Source organism: Harpia harpyja, chromosome 2 (genome assembly GCF_026419915.1).
Source record: "Harpia harpyja isolate bHarHar1 chromosome 2, bHarHar1 primary haplotype, whole genome shotgun sequence".
Classification (NCBI taxonomy): domain Eukaryota; kingdom Metazoa; phylum Chordata; class Aves; order Accipitriformes; family Accipitridae; genus Harpia; species Harpia harpyja.
Genome location: NC_068941.1, coordinates 29114134 through 29130878, shown reverse-complemented (window position 1 = coordinate 29130878; position 16745 = coordinate 29114134).

Genomic DNA, 16745 nt, shown 5'->3' with positions numbered 1-16745 from the left:
CTGGTGGTCTGATATTTAGGTCTAACCTATTCATACTCAAGACAGGAACTACCAGCACCAAGTGGACAGCCAGCAGAGGTTTTCTCCAGACCACACTTTTCTTTGCATTGATGTTTGCTGCTGGGTTGTAACTACCTGTGGGGAGCACCCACCTTCCTGTGTTGCACTACTGCATGCTGGAACCCCACATACTTTGCTAAGATGAGTCAGGCCAGTGCATGCCCTCTTTCATAGCAGCAGAAGGTGCAGGTATACAGCCTTTGACCAGGACTGAAGTAATTAATTTAACTCATGCAAATTTATTTTGTCTAGTCATGCTTGACAGGCCCAGGATGTGGCACTCCTAATGTTTGGACCATTATCTCTTTTACCATGTAAACAAATTCCTTGCTGCTGCCATTGGCCAAGAGATCAAATTAGAGTGCTGTCTGCATCCCAGCCCCCCAAGTAAAAAATATGTTTATCAGCACTCAACTACCAGCATGATGTTTGTCTCAGTGATATTACACTTGCAGAAATCATGTAGTACCTAACATACTGATGTTGAAGCTCAAGTACTGGACCCACCCAAGTTTCTCTGCAATATCTCACCCCAGCTCCCCACTATCCTAGTCCTAACTGCTTAATCACAATCCCAGGCAGCATCTCTAGGGAAACCAGAGAGACCTCAGCTGAAAGTGAATCCCTGTAGCCCGGACCATGATGGCGGTTCATGATAGCCCAATGAACTAAGTGCTCCTAGCTCCAAACCCCTCCTGTTAATAATGGCCCTTTGGGGGTTTTCTACTTGCTTCCTTGTCTAGGTGGGTGGTGGGCAGGGAGGTTGTTGCCTTTTTTAAGTACGGGCAGTTGCAAAAACATGGACTTCTACTGGCATGCTTTTTATGCGATAACACTGTGCTATGAAATTCAGTGCAATGTGCTCCATAACCAAAGTGAACTGAATATAATGTATTTTATTTGCACAAGGGACTGCTTTTCATCTCTCTCCCACTGCCATCTGCCCCAATGTTCTATCAAGGTTTTTCAGAAATACTGTGTTTTCCTTTTTCATAACATCTCAGATTTCAGTGATGGTACCATCATTTTAAAAGCACCCACCTTGGGAGAAGAACTAACTGCATTAGAAAGGTGGAGCTGAGGTTTGGCAGACATGATTTCTAATTCCAGCCTTGCCATTGCTTTACAAATACAAGCAAGTCATTGAGACATGCTTGAAAAATTATCTCCCCGCTGCAGACAGATAAAAATTTACCCCCCAAAATTCTCTCTTCAGTTGGAGGTCTTCAAAAGAAATTTTTTTTTCAACTGACACGCTGGTTCCAGATTTAAAGACTGGGGGGGGGGGGACAGGGGGGAGGAAGGGAGTGGAGGGAAGAGGGAGAAGTAGGTCACTTATGAAATAAAGCAGGACTACAATTTTAATTCAAAGTTTCCAAATGCAAAAGTGCCAGAATTGCATCAAAACTACTTTTTGAGGGGAAAAATAACGTTTTGCTTCTAAAACTTGTATTTTCACCTGAAAAAATGTCTTCAAACAGTTTTCATACCCCATATATCAGTGATTGAAAAGATATGGCCTGCAAGCTGCTTCTGTCCTGCAATAAGTACTGTATTTACAGTGTTGGAGGCTTCTATTTGTTGAGCTTGTTGATAAATGAAGAAGAGGAGGTAGGACTGTGGTTGAGGACTTCACGCTGAGTACTTGATATTAAGCTGATAGATTATTATGATCTAAATATATTAAAGTCCCATTACTTAATACTAATGACAATGCGAGGGCGTATTTGCTAAACAGCCTTTCTGTCTTCTCAGACATCAGTACTCAGCAGATTACAGGAGCGGAATTTCAACAATCACTCATATTTTTCTGCTAGGCTTCAACAACATGCTATGCTTACAAAAGACAAAATGCAATACAGTTCGATCCCGCCAGGTCTCAATACTCTCCTAGCAGCTGTGCAGTAGGCTTATCAGGGCTTACAAAGTGGGGCCTTTCCATGTCTGTTCAATTAGAGATAGTAATTGAAAGCATTAATCACACATTTACAACAAAATTTTCCACAGTTAGAGACACCCTGCAAATCATGTGATCCCATGTACTTCCACCTATTCATGTTGCTATGGCTATGCTGTCCTTGGTCTGAAAGAAATATATAATCAAAACTTAAACAATAAACGGATTTTCACATTTAATGGGCTAGGCTTTCAGCCTGGCACAGCAGCTCAGTGGCAGTGACCCTCTCCTGACTTCCATTTTTCCTTACTGTTGTCGGAGGGACTGGGAAAAAAATCATGCCCAGAAAGCTTAGGAGCATGTCCACTGCTAAAATGAAAAATGTGGTGGAATTGTTCTCAGCCTTACCATTCATCACTAAGTGTGGTAAGCTGTTTTAAGTGATGTGGTATCCTCTCATTCTATCAAGTCAACCCCAATACTGGGGAGCATACTTTGTCCTCTTACCCGATGAATTAGAAAACAAAGTTCAAGGCAGTCAGCAATGCCTAGGTGACTGCCCAATGTTGCTGACTGAAGGTCAAGGAAAGTTTTAACTTGCAGATCTAGCCCTGGGCACCAAAACAGAGGCACAAGAACCTCAAATATAATTTAAAAAGAAGTCTAAGAAGGTGGGATAACAGAATTAGGTGAGTTAAGAGAAAAGGTCACAAACTGAATATCCAGCTCCCTTAAGTTTCTTGTAAATAAGGGTTGGGACATAAGACTAGGCATATGTTCCAGTGGTGTAACAATGGAAGACCTTGCAAGAACAACATCTTCAAGAACATCCCCTAACCGTTAATAATATTTTTTTTAATGCTCAGTTGTTTTAGAATGACATTTGTCAAAAAACCCAAGTGTCTTCCATGTTGCAGACCTTTATGCCGAGAGCAAACAAATTCATATCTGACGTTTTCAACTGCTTCCATTTACCCGTTGTACAAGTGACACCAGTGTGACACCACTTTGCTTTTCAGCCCTCTAGAACAGCAAGTTACAGGTGCAGGGCAGAAGGCCAAGTCGGAGCCACTGCAACTGAAGTTGAACAGACTTTTGGATTTCAATAAGCCTTTACCATCTGTCTTTATCCACAGAGGAAATGGCAAATACTGCGCTTTGAAACACTGCCATTGTCCCAGGACCGCTCTTAGGATTTGTAATTCTCTACATGACCAACACAATACCTCCAGCTAGAGCAGGTGAGAAAGCATTTGATGGAGGTAAAGGGAGGGCAATTCATCAAATCCAGAGCATTTAATGGAAATTGCCCATGTTAGGACAGCTGAAATACTGTCAGAGTTTACATGGGGCCTCACTGGTCTCCAGCAGCCTGCCTGCTAAGACATCAGGGAGCCTTAAAGGCCATATAGGGAGCCATGCAAAAGGTGGCAAAACTGAGCCTACTTGAGTCCTTGTCTGTAGGTCACTGGGCTCCTGGAGGGGCTGCCAAAGGGTTGGGATGAAGGGCAATCCTTGGCACTACTTGAGGTGGAGGGGAAAGAGAAGCCCCAATGGCCCTGTGTTACTTGCCACATATCTAGGAGCCTCCATGCCCACAGTCTGCAGCCCATACCTCTACCCTGACCCAGATGCTCTACATTCCTAATCTCTTTCTCCTTATTAAAAAAAATTAAAATTACTGCGAAGAAAGAAAAAGCATTCAGCTCTCCCCAAGCCTGTGGTTTCACAGACCCTTACAGGAAACAAAGTTATTTCTTACTGCAGGAGATGCTCAGACTGCATAGAGCAGATTCAGGAGGAGAAGGGGACCTGCAGGGATAGCAGGTTTTTCTCCTCCATTAGTTCTGCATGCACCACACCAAGCTTCACATCGCAGAGCAGCTGTACCCTTCCACATCCACACCACGCTGCCTGGAGCTCTGCACTGTCAGATACACTAAGCAGACAGATGAGAGCCTCATCTGCTGCTGATAGACTCCACAGAAAAATTCCCGTTAGCAACAGGGGGCTCTCATGGCATTACATACATTAGCCCCCCAGCTCTGCCTTGTGAAAGGTTCTCTGAAACGGTTTTCAACTGCTGTGGAGATAATCAGTTATGTCTCTGGTAATACCATATTTAACAGCTCCATTTGCTGGAGCATAAAGAAAAGGTCTTACACAACAAAGCTTTTTCTTCAGAGGCTAGAGAAAGTCATTGGAATCTCTCCTTCATGCTGCTTCCAAGGGGAGTTCATGCTAGGTGACGAGCAGAAATCATCCTGAAGAAAAAGCAGTAAAGAGGGACAAGGTGAGAGAGAAGCCCATGCAACCTTGGCTGAAAACCTTGGGAACTTCTGAAGTTTCTCTGCAAGGAGATGAGATCTGACAGAGCCTCAGAGAAACTGCCCTTTATTCAGAAAGGATCTGTCACAGGCTGTCACCTATCATGGAAGAAATTATACCCACTGTACCAAACAGAAACATCGGCAGGGCTTACAGCAAGTGCACATATGCATAGCAAATTGCAGTTGTGTCCTATGTAATACCCCCATCACTAGGTGAGACAGTTATATATTACATGAAAGTCTTCCCTTCCCCTATGGCCAGTCCACACTGAAGTATGTCCACATGGCAAAACCTACCTTCTTTCAGCATATGTTTCAAAAAATCATTATGAATTTGACTGAGATGCTCACAATGCTTTCCTTTTTTCTTAAGTCTCCTACCCCTGGATTCCTGTGATTACACGAAAAAAATCCAATTGCAGCTATAAAAAAAAGTACAAATTTACACAGGGAGAGCAAAAACATTTTTTGTATTAATAAAAAATCCAGTCTTGCAACTTCCTCCTGAATATGTATAGGCAGGGAACAGCTGAGGTGTGAACACTGCCATGTGGCAAGGGAAAAGAACAGAGCTCTCAGTGCTATCACACATGGCTTACTTAGACAAAGGTAAGCAAACTCTTTACTATGAAGCCTGTCTCACAGCTGAGGTACATAGGAAGATAAAAGACCTTTCTCCCTTAGATTACAAGGCATGCACTGAAGTCACCTAGGAAGTTTTGAAAATCATTACTTCCAAATCTGACTAAGCAAACCCAAGAGAAAAATCAAGCTAATGAATACAGCATGCATCCAAAAGCATTTTTAAGCCCTGCTTTACTAGCATCCCAGTGATTAACATTTGCTGCTTATTTTTCCTCTCTCTCCCGATCTTCTGTTGTTTTGCTATTTGCTAGTCCTTGTTCCTTGCAGGTGTATCTGTGCAGACAGCACAGAAGCAGAGCTACCTCTTGTCCGTGTGCAGCTCAGGATGGCCGCAGCCACAGCCACCCAGGTTGGGAGCTCAGCCGGAGCACAGAGGGGTTAGCTGCTTCGGCACAAAAGGAACAGCCACAGCTGCTTCCAAGAACATAACAACTGGAAAGGCAGGTTTGCCAAAACAGCTAGAAAGACTTTTTCCCTTGGACCAGGTTATTTCTGAACTGATATCTTCTTTTTATGTCTCCTGCTTGGCAACAGCAATAGTCAATACCAGTCACTGGATTCTGGTCAGAAAGACAAAAGGTCCCTAGACAGACTTACTCCATGGCAATTCCCATTACCCTACAGCATGGTCACTTTGTGGTAGCTGGAGAAATAAATTCATTTTTGTCTCCAGTACTGCTGGCAACAAAAATAACTAGGAGAGCTGAGCTCCACAAGTATTATTTTATGGAAAGCCAGTGTTATGCAGAGAACAGGTTTCCATTGGCTCCAACTTAAATCAAAGCCACAGAATGACTGGAGTCTTGACAAAGGGTAAAAAAAATTCTTCGAACAACAGCACAGAGTCTGAGGGCCTACTTTTCAGCAGACTCTTCTACCAGAGCCCTTTTACTACTAACTGACTGAGTTTAATTTGGCACATTAAGAGGTGTAGCATAAAGTTGTTAGAAAACTGATCTGTCAGAATGGAGGCAATTTATCTAAGGGCTTTCTTGCATCCACAGCTGATAGACAGAAACCAGAAGTCACAAGGACTTAGAAGTGAATAATAGAGCTGAGTTTAAAATAAATAAATAAATAAAAATCAATGTTTTCTTCCAGACTTAGGACAAGTGTTGACACTTTTCTCAGAAGTGAACAAAATTCCAATTTGGTGGTGGTAAAATATTTAAGCCTCCTTGACATTAAACTCCATTTGCCAGTAAACTCAGTCACCTCTTGAACTCAGTCTTTCCTAGACCAGAGTCTCAGGGAAAGCAAAAACTCAGGCAACACACTGCCAGAGATGGTTTTCTTAAAACACAGCTCAGTGCTACTGAAGGCTGTGCTGTACTCCGCAAAAAAACCCCAGACTTTCGTGGAAGAGAGAACGCACATGGCCCTTGAGGCACCATAACCCCCTTAAACATATAAACTGACTGAAAAAATAAGCCAAGATAACTGCATTAGGTTATATGATAAAAGCTGGTCTGCACACACATAAAGGAGCACAGACGCCCGATGGCAGGACGCACATATTACACGGTGCAGACAAAGAGCATTTGGAGATTGCACAGGACTTATTATGGGATGTTTAGGAGGGGAATCGAAGGCAGGGAAAAGGATGGATCTAGGTGATTTGGAGAGGAACAACTGTGGGAAAATAGAGGGGGATAAAGGGATTAAAAGGACCAATCTCCTGTTAACAGGGCTGCTCTGTACGCTTGTCTGACAACACCCTGCACCCCATCGGCACAGTCTGTCCTATTTTCTTATCAACTTCCATTTCTATCTGTTTCGCTGGGTGAGGGATCCTCTTTTCTGTGTGCATGTGTGTGTATGGGGGTCTGCAGTGCCAGCAACTGGAAAGACTGGAGTGAATGAACTTAAGTCTCAGCAGCTGGAGTTGCACCTTGGATCACAGGGGCTCGTGAGTCTGGGCTGCCAGCACCTGGGCTGAGTGAGGGTCGAACTCCCTGCTGATTTCAAAAGGCACCTTAATACATCCTGAAGACAGACGCCACCTTTGATTTCACTGTGTTGTTACAAGATACTATTTGGACCTGCCTGCCTATAACGAGATGAAAGGGAGTTGTACACTTTCACTTGCGTTTTGTTACGTTAGAGGCTTCAAGTACTTGATTACTTTAAGGGAAAATGAGGATTCAAATCTCGAAGGCAGCTTTCACATCACAGTCTTTCCCCTTATGAATCTTCGGAACATGCAATCAGATGTTATCAGATGCTCAAGTTCCCTCCCTTGAGAACAATACGGTACACAGCCACATACAGCTTTCAAAATTTTACCCTTTATGTGAAAAAGTATAGCTAATTGATATTATGAAATATTCAAATCCAGTATGAAATATTTAAAAACCCCTATCTTTGCCATATCAGAAGAGAAACCAATTAACACACCTATAAGGAGAATCTATCAATTTGGTTTTCCACTTTTATTAAAAAATAACCAAAATGTAATATTTTATTCACATAAAATAAGGCTGGTTTTCCATTTGGATGGGGGGGGGAAGTCTTACATGTGATCCATTCTAAGCCATTTTTTATTATTATTGTTATTTTTAGTTTGGCAGCTGAACCTAAAAATCAATTACTTGTACAGTCCTGGATGACAGTTGAAAAAGCAGTTTCTAATCTTGTGTCAGTGAAGGCTGTTGCCATGAGCAGCAAGATCCTTTGACTGACACGTAAACCAGTGGCTTTCAGAATAATTTGACAGCTATTTTTCTTTAGGTTTTTTTTTCTTTCTTTTTTGTTTTTTAAACAGGGAAGTCTCTTATTATCATTTACACACAGCAATTCCTCTCTCCAGTACATTAGCTGAAAATCCACTGTTTAATTAAGCTTTAGGCTGTAAGCCTTCTGTTCTTTCACTTTAATAGACTTAGACATGGAAGCACAGTCTCTGCAGGTTTTACCTTACATATCATCAAGTTGCTGACTTCTTAAACAGATTACTAGATACAAGGCATTTTAGCAAGGCCTTGCTGACTTGAGTCAAGGGAGAGAAGCCACAGCCAGCCTGCTTCTGGATAATACAGATGACAACATTATCCTCCTAATAAGTGAAAGAAAGCAAGTCACAGTGCTTTTATGGACAAGAATGCAAACAGCAACAATTATGCAAACAGGTAGCAAAAATCAGTCATGACCCTAAGGAGAAGTTGACAAGACAGATAAGTGTAGTGCTCGATGTATTTGCCTAAGGTTATCCAACAGATCAGTGAGCCTGAAGCAGAACCAACATGCCATTCACTGGGCCCATGCCACCCTTCCTAGAGAACAGTCCATGTGACTATTTATCCTGGCTTCACCTACTAGAAGATAAGTAGATTTTTTTTCTACTTCTAAATAATAAAGAGAAGAAGAAAAGAAGCAACTTTTTCTAAATTCCAGAATTATGCAGAAAATATGCTATTTTCTCTGAATATGTGTTTTTTATAGCATGGTTACCCTCACTGAATAGCGCTCTGCAAACACATGGGAGAGGGATGCTGCTGCAGGACACAGCATGATGCCAGGTGCTGCACGCAGTGTACAGCAAGAGAGAAAGATGATGATTTTGAAGTGACTGAGTGAGGCCATGTTGCATGCTTCTGTTTTGTTTGACATACCTCACATAGAACCACTTTTCTGCCTTTCTGTGTTATGTGGTTTGATGGCAGACCTACACTGAAGTTTTAGGATTACTCCAGTTAGTGTTATGAGAGAAATTAAAGCAAGGCGACAAGAGTGTTTTTGGGGAGGGCTTGGGAGGGTTTGTGGTGTAGTTTTGTTTTGTTTCATTTTTATAAGGTTAGGACTCTTCTTACTTATCTTGAATCAGATACAAAAGTGCAGGACACTTGACACTTACCACTTACACTGAAAATTTGCCAGACTTCTAAGAGTAACAATTAGCAGTCATGCAGTAGCCATAAGGGGGAAAAAAGGACCATAATTGCACCAAAATATTTCAGCAAGGCTTAGAAAAAGATAATTATCATTATTACATGGCCTTTGCATACCAGCAAGACCTTCATAGATCATGGACAACTCTGAGCCCCAGGGCTTCCAGACAGAATCGAGGCCAGAGCTCTTCTATGCTATTTACCTTTATTAGACACCAATAGCTCCACTTCAAGATTTCATTGTGCCAGACCAGCACATAGCAAGAGACAATCTCTGCTTCAGATATCACAACCACAAGAGAGCAAACGAGCTGGGAATGTGCCGGTAGGGGAGGGAAGGCAGAGGATAAGACAGGATTGTAGTACAACCTCTCCTTATTAGCACTGCCCAGTAGCATCATGACGCTGATGGAGATGTATTCCTCTCCCCAAAGCCCCTTCTACCCACGTTCCAGGGAGCAGCTACATATGACTGGAAGCAAGAGCAGGTTAAACTGGTTCTCTGTTCAAGGCTCAAATCTCAGGAGTTTGACTGACATCTGAACTAGTTTTCTTTACAAAAAGCAGGGGATCAGAAGAAACACCATAAATACTGTGCAGCTTGGAGATAAAATACTCAGTCTTCAGAGAAATAAGGCAAAGCAAAAGAAAATTTTCCCCATCCTTTCATAATCTGTAGCCTGTCCTCTTTTGGGCAGTTTTCTTTCCTTAATTCAAACTCTGCAATCTTTTGCCAATGCAGATGTAAACCAAATGCAATTATTTTAAGTGTATTTTCATTCAGCACACTGCACATTATAAGTGTTCTTCCATCACCCTCAATAAATCTCATTTTGAGTGAGCAGACATGTGAAGAATTTTCATCGAAATTTAGGCTATAACAAAACAAAATTATATTCAACAAATCATAATAGACAAGATAGTCAAACACAGATAAGACAGCACACAGCAGACCAGTCAACATTGATTAGCAGGTTTGCCAAATATATTTGCAGTAGATGGCAAAACAGAGAGCAAAAATAAGTTGTCTTAGTTGAAGCACTTTATGTTTTTTCATAATCTTAAAAATAGACAGTGTAGGAACAATATGTTAGTATGCCACACATGCTTGCATCTGAGCACACAGAGTACAAATCTGGTGTGCTGTAGATGCACTGTTGGAGACCAGGGCTCTGATAGCCCTTAAAAACACAGTCCAGTACAAGAGATGGCAGAAATGTAAAGTGCCACTTCTGCAACACCAGAGCGCAGGGAATCTTGATCCTGATCTGTAAGGAAAAGTGACCCAAGAGCATCTGTGAGGCTAACAGCCAAAGGCTGCTGCAAGAGCCTGCTGCAAAGCAATTACCTACCTCCCTTATTGTCAGGGAAGAGATGAAGCCCTGGGAAGCAGCAGGATACCCACTTGCAACCAGCTCCTTAGTTCCTCTCTGCCCTTGTTTCTTACTGTTCAGACCATACTTTGCACTGCTTGGCCAAATGAGCTTTTGGGTACTCAACTTGCAGGATATGGAAATTGGCCACCTCTGCTCTAATCTTCTATCTAGGCAATTTTCAGAAACCTGAATTTGTACTGATAAGAAACAGTAAATAAATATTTGGTGGCAATTAAGAGAAAACCTTCCATTTCCCTCCCTTCAAAAAATTCCTAAGTATTCTTAGGCTAATAAAAAAAAGCCAAGAAAGGCAATCAAAGGTAACAGAACAGCTTCTATGCAAAGAATACTCAATTAGAGTAGGACTTTTCAGCCTGGCAAAAGGGATGGGGGAATGGAGGGAAACAATAAGAGGTCTGGAGAAAGCAATCAAAGATAAATAAGGAAAAAAAGTCTGTTCATAGTCTCTCCCAATAAAGACACTAGGGAACACTGGGGAAACCCAGAGGTGCTAGAATCAAAAGCAAATAAGAGGAGGTGGTTCTACAGCTATTCATAACAGTCATGAAACTCCCCATCACCTTATACTGGCACCTCAAACGGCAGCCTCACAAGCCATCCACTGTGCCCCCAAAGTTTCTCTGCTATGAAGCCCTGCTCACAGGGGCTTTAGGAAACCTGCAGAGGCCAGATCAGCTGGTAGCTGAGGCTGGGAAGTTGGTTTTCACATTACTGAAACTGTTGGCCAGAAAGCTGGCATCAGAAAAGCTATGTCCTATGTAGGCAGGTAAAGATTGAGACAATCTCACCTCCCTTCCATATAGAACAGACCTGCTGATTAAAGAACTCCTTTCCCATAGAGACAGCTTATTTTACACCTTACTTGGAAACGAACACACACTCCACTGCCCACTGTATGTGTAACGATGCTTCTGCATGTACACAGAACAGCACAAACACCTTAGCATGACTGGCAATATTACACTCCAACAGCCTTTTCGGTTTGGTCAGAGGATAGACTTTTCCTTAAGCATTCCTGTTGCTTAAGTTTTTCCTCTAACAAAGCCTATGTTTGTAGACAAACTCGTGCTTTTTATGTTCTTTCCTTCTAGACACACATACTAGGTTTTTGGACTCTGTCTTCTCTCCTTGTTTCTACTCCCACTCATTCCCCTCTGCATTGTTTTTGTGCTCTGAATGGCATTCTCAGTCCTTCAGAACAGAGCAACATCTGCAAAACCAAGGCACATTTTGTTTACTTCCTCTCATGGGTCATTAAAGAAAGCTGAGGAACACCTCACCCCTCAGCAGCCTCTGACTATTTCTCCTCCCTTCATCACACACAATACATTGCTCTTCGTCATTTATGGTCTTCCTGACAATCTTCAATCCACCAGATCTCAGTCCAAATTTATCTGAATTCATTTTTCTAGTAGCATTTGGGAAAACACCACAACAAATGCTTCAGTCACATCTACGTGTGTGACAGCATAGCTGGCACCATTGCTAAACAGGTAAAACAGAGAAGAGTAGGACTATTTCAGCTATCTTTTCCTCACCTAATGTCATTTTCCTTTAAAACAAAACGAGCAAATCACATGCATATGACAGACCATACTCATATTGTCCCAGTTCTGTTATACTCAGAATTATTTTGGGTGGGGGGTTGGGGCCTTTCTGTCCTTTTTATGTATTTGTGACATCTCTTCAGTGGACAGGATGAATTAGAATACAGGTTCATAAGGAGGAAGACAGGTATTAACACATTTAAGTGTATCAGTAGTCCTTTCTTCATATATTAGTAGTGCCTTTATTCAATGGGTACTAGTAATGTATTCTTAAATGTTTTGCACCTCCCCATGAAATTCCAGGTGATATCCAGGCAATCCCTAAGCTGATAAGCTTGACATTGATTTAAACATAGTAGAAACTGGTATGAAAAAGTCAGCAAGATAAAAGATACAGTCATATCTTCTACAGTCAGTGAGGACTCTAAAATACTTGGTTTAGCCTCACATGACAATACAGAAAAATATGTACCTTTGCAACTCGTAAGCTGGTAACTACTGCAGCAGTAGAGCACAGAAAAAATTTAAGTGGGAAACATTCAATGACGCAGTATCATTTTCCTTCAGATCATTATTAAATCCTTGCAAGTAGGATTCATGCAGTACTGCAAACTGGAAGACTGGTTAATAATAATGACAATGGGTCTGTTACACAGATGAACTTGTTCTCAGAATGATTCATTTGAGTGCTAGGGATCGTTAAACAAACCAAATATATGTCAAAATACCCTGGATGTAAAGCTCTGCTTGTAAGATAAAGGAAGAATGTGAAATCCTGAAATACAGTGCCATGGAGTGAATGACTATGGACTGTAAGATAGAAAAGGGAACAGAAATTCCCCATAGTTAAGGCTTCCCTATATTATGGCGGAGGGCCAATCTGACTGCCAGGTCTTCAAGCAGGAGATACAAGGCAGGATTGAGAAAGCAGCCAGAGAATTACCTGAAATGCCCTGCGTAGTCCAGGTGTCCTTACTCAAGGAGAAGGGAGAGACAAGGGGTGCCACACCAGAAGAATTTTAAAGAAAAGCTACATAAATAAAAAAAGGAAAAGAAAAAGCAGAAAGGAAGTAAGAAACAGTTTCTCCTAAATGTCTGCATGAAAAGAGCCTTGATGTGAGAAATCCTCAATGAAGAAACAAAGGTCTAGAAACTGAAAGTGGACAAATACAGCTTAGAAATTAAAGTACACAATTTAATATTTGATCATCTAGTATTTTGATAACTAATCCAAGTCTCACTACATGTGCTTCTGAAGTTGCACCTTAGCTCAAAACAGAAAGCACAAACATGATGAAGGGCCCCATGATGAGACATAAAACTCTCGGCCCCACAAAAGAATGGTAGAATTTTGGGGACCCATTTTCAATAGAACCAGGTTTAAAAAAGAAACTACTCCGTCGCTCATAAGCTTGAAACTAATACAATGCACTGGTTTCATTTATGTTAATTCATTTCATTTAAGTCTAACCCATCCCTGCCGGCAGCTTTGCACAACACAACTGTCACCATAGCAGTCTATCATGTCATTTGAAGCTGAGAGGTCTCTGCTAAGTTGGCACTCCAGTGAAAGCTACAGTGAGGGCACTGAAGGTTCTCCAAGTCAGATGCTGGAAGGAATCTACTGTGGAAGAGAAAGCCCCATACATCACTACTGAAGCCAAGTCATCAAGATAAATGGTCAAAAAATAACACAGATGATTTCACTTTTTATTGTGCTCAGTTGTAGCTGAGGCAACCCAACCCTAAAAAGCTTCGTGGGGGTATCAAACACGAGAAAGTGAAGTCTCAGAAGGCTTCTCTGAGTCAGTCCTTACTGTGATAAAAACCAGAGAATAAAATGTGTTTTGAAGCTTCCCAAGCTTCTCAAAAGTTTACTTGTTCCTTTTCCCTCAAGTGAACACAATGAGACGCATCAGCTTCATACCCCCCCCCCCCCCTCCATGCTAGGCCCTCACTGCAATTTCAGAGCCTCAGTTCCCCTGGCTACCCTGGCTTCTCCTTGCTACTACCATGCACAGGCAAAGTCCCTCAAGTATCTGCTACCGTAGGTGCCAAAGAAAACATCTGATAAAACATGACTCTTCTCCTCAAAGAGGGGAAAACAACGACAAGAAAATTTTACTGCCCTTCTAGATTTGGTTCTTTGACTGATTTGGTGTTTTAAGCCAAGTATGTGCTCAATTTGCCTCTTATAGACTGTATTTGTGTGTGAAGAATGCTAGCTGTGGATAACCAGGCTAAAATAATCCCATGCCAAGGATTTCCACTGAGGCTGTACATACTGGGGAGATTACACAGGCATTTTGAACGCGATGTCCATGAAAACATCAGAACTGGCAGAAATGGCAAACTAGCGTTTCTCAAAAGAAAACCACTTGGCATTTGCTTTCATTACAACCTATCTCAAACTTCTCTGTTGGATCAGCTTCCCCCTGAGCAGGAAATATTCAAACAATCTGCATAAACATGACAACTACAGAAAAGATTGTTCAGAGTTCTCTTGACTACATTTCAACACCAAATGTTCACTTTGAATGTTTTTTCACCTCTGTTACATTACACATTAATGTCTGATATTGAAAAATATGATGAGCAAACTATGCTGTGCTGCCAATTTTTATTTTGCATTCCCATTTTTGAACACAGTTTTTGAAGTTTTATCTTCTTACCCCAACTGAAGATAAATTCCTTAACTGGGGAAATGCAAATTCAATTGTAACTTTTGTTGAATTAAGGAAAAAACAGGAACATGCATTCTTAAGCATTCTCATACAAATGTGAACCGTAAGACTGATTTCCTGGCTCAGTTAAAGGCTCCAAGCAATGCTGAAGGCTGATTATATGCTGAGGTCAGAAGGAGCAAATGGGTTTAGCTGCTTTATTAATAGCAATCAAGCCTCTTTAGGAAAAGGTTCAGTGAAGTTTTGAAAATTCTTCACTTAAAGATGGGAAGTCAGACTCATGGAAAACTCAGATTCAGAGCCTGCTCTTTATTATACTGGGTATACCTCAGAACGTGCAGCTGCCTTATTTATTTTTTTAAGCATTTCAAGAAGTTGGGGTCTAATTCTTGCACAGCTCCCTTCAGTAATTTTGAAAATGCCAAGCAGATTGTAAGGTTCTGAAGCAGAAAGCCTATGTGGTAGGTAATATTATAGAGCAAGGTCTATTACATGAGACTGTTCAGAGTCATGTGATAAATCCTGCAACAGTGACAGCAAGTGGGAAACCAGACTCGTATTCAGCTAGCTCAACACTTTCTCTTATAGAGGATGCTAATAGAGCTTCTGCACATTTGCATTTCCCAGCATTTTAAAAAACAAAATTCAAGGTTCCCAAGGTAGCAAGCTAACTCACCAGTGAAGAGATTGGCATAAGTCACATGGAAAGGCCTTTCACTCTAACAGAAGCTTTCAAGGATCAAGAAAGCAACATCGGGGCATTCGCTATAAGCTGAAGTGGGCTCAGCAAGATCTTTCAAAAACCGCTGCTCAGAAGTCACAAAAGGAATATAGTCTTTCCCTGCACAGCTCAAAACCAGTCAGCTTTCTTCACATTCAGCATAGAGAGACTCTATCCAACCACTGTTACCTTGACTTTGGACGTCCCAATCTAACCAACGCAGTCACAGACCTCTCCCCTCAGCAAAAGCAAGGTGTCAGTGAGGCGTGATGTGCAATAACTCAAAGCAAACCAGTGCTGCCTTCTTTAAGGGATCAGAGGTGCTAGTGAATGACTCATTTTTTGTTATCTCCTGCTTTATTTCACACATTTCTTAGAAGAAAGGAGACATGCTTCCTAGTGAATGAGCAGACCAGGAAGGGAGCTGCAGCATCTCAGCAGCAAAAGCCTGCAGCTCAGCACCTGACAGCAGCTGCCACAACAGGCTTAGAAACACGATTAGAGATGCCTTCTACCAGTGCAGCAAACAAGGTTGGTTGTGAAAGTATCCTTTTGAAGCTTTTATATACTGGGGGATTGGTGAGTTCTCGTTACTTCGTGCACTAAGCTAATGCTAAATGGGCACAACACAGAACAGCACTTCACACAGCAGACCCGCAGACCAGGGGCAGAGCAATGTCACTTTACCTGAGCTCAGCATGGGGCTGGTGAAGTCTACTCCAGTCCTGTCAGCCGACCCCGACAGGGATCAGAGTTAGCTCCAGAGCTAGGAGTCACATGTACAGTACCACAGCTCTACTTAAGGCTGCAATTTAACCTTCTTAGCCTGTCCGAAAGAAATCACGCAGTGCTGGGTGTCAAATACAGGTAGGTTTTAAAATGCCCTTGTTATCAGTTCTCATAGAACGTGTCCATCCCTTGTGCTGAAGAGAACTAAATGAACATTTCAGCTTCCTTTAGCTTTGTCAGGGAAAAGACAAGCAATCTGAAGAGCTGGTTTTGGCTTTAAGAAAGTGTTTAAATAGAAGCAAGTATCACTTTCCATATTGTACTCAGAGGCCAATATTTCAGCTACAGGCATCTGATCAAATTCCTAGGGTGTACTTGGTGTTCACCAAAGGGCATATATAAACAATAAGGTATGAGAGGTCTAACTGCACACAGCTAGGAAATTAAAACATTCCCTTGAATGGCGCTCCTAAAATATGCATAGGTATATACATAAAACATGGGAACAGCCAGTGGAATTCAGAAATTCTTTCGGTGGAACAAAACGCAACAGAGTTTTTCCCAAAGAGGGACACTGTAGAGTGAGAAGTTAAGGTTTATCTGTCTAGAGCTTATTTCACTGCAGAAATACTAACATCACTTACTTCCCTGAAGGCTGTCTTTCTCTCTTTTCCAATACAGATTGAAGAGGACCTCTTTCCTACCATGCTTCATCCTGCTTACCTTCTGTCTGAACCTCTGCTGTCATCTCCGTACAACAAATTGGATTCCAGTTTTCCTCCTTCTCTCAGGGATATGGTACTTACAATTTTTGATTTGTGTGAGCACAGCATGGGTTTGTTCCACTC